The sequence below is a fragment of the Echinococcus granulosus genome, assembly GCF_000524195.1.
Source record: "Echinococcus granulosus chromosome Unknown EG_S00058, whole genome shotgun sequence".
NCBI lineage: Eukaryota > Metazoa > Platyhelminthes > Cestoda > Cyclophyllidea > Taeniidae > Echinococcus > Echinococcus granulosus.
In genome coordinates, this window is record NW_020170438.1 from 323,314 (window position 1) to 324,320 (window position 1,007).

Here is a 1,007-nt window from a genome sequence, read left to right on the forward strand (position 1 = left end):
AATGATTGGCTCGCCCACTCCTCCCACCTGGTATCGGCGACGTGGGGTGTGTGTGTGTGTGTTTGTCCAGACGAGCAGACTTGCAGGCATACAATGCACTGGTGTTTGTCCGTCCGCATGCCTGTCCACCCGGCTCACTCCTCTCTGCACGTCTCTCACTGAGCAAGAACTGTCAAACCCGTAAGTTTTCTTTGCGCAGCCATGATATCAAAGTAATGGTAAGTGGGTTTGTTTTGGCAACTACGCATTCCCGAACCACATCAAGCACTAATGGAGGTGTGGTGAGGTACAGTGGGCACGGTTGACCCCTTGTGTTTTCAGAGTTAACACACCACTCATAATTCATAATTCTGACCATTGATTTCCTAACTCTTTCAGCGGATCCGCTTATCTAACAGTAGTCCTGTGAAATGGGTTTAGCTACTCTAAGGCACGAAACACACTACGCATTGACGGTGGTGTGCTATGTCTCACTAGGCACGCTTGTCTCCCCAAGCTTAGAGCAATTACTTCGATGTTAGAGGAAATGTGAGGACGCAGAAACACTCAGCAAAACTGTACAACCGATTATGCTTGCTTGGGCATGGGCTGCTAGTGGATTGCTACAGTGATATTCAGGCAATGCGGTTTGAGCTACACTCGCGACCATCAACAGAATTGCAGATCTGAATGATAGGCACATAGACCGTGGTACACCGGCTGCATAATATTACATTTCCGTTTGGACTCTGTTATGCAATTAATATTCTGCTAGCACTTTTCGGTATGGCATTGTAAATCCAAATCATTAGGTTTTAGCATTTGTGCCAGTAGAAATATCATCGAAGTGACAATTTGGACGTCATTAAATGGCGCGATGATTCGCGAGGAATGTTTGGTTGAAGTGCATTTGTGAAGGCAGTTTGGTCTTCCTGTAAGACCAACGTGGCTTACTGAAACCGTCATAGCAACTGTGAGCTGTTTTGCTTATTACTAAGTTGGTTTGTATGCACAATATGGTGGTTTAC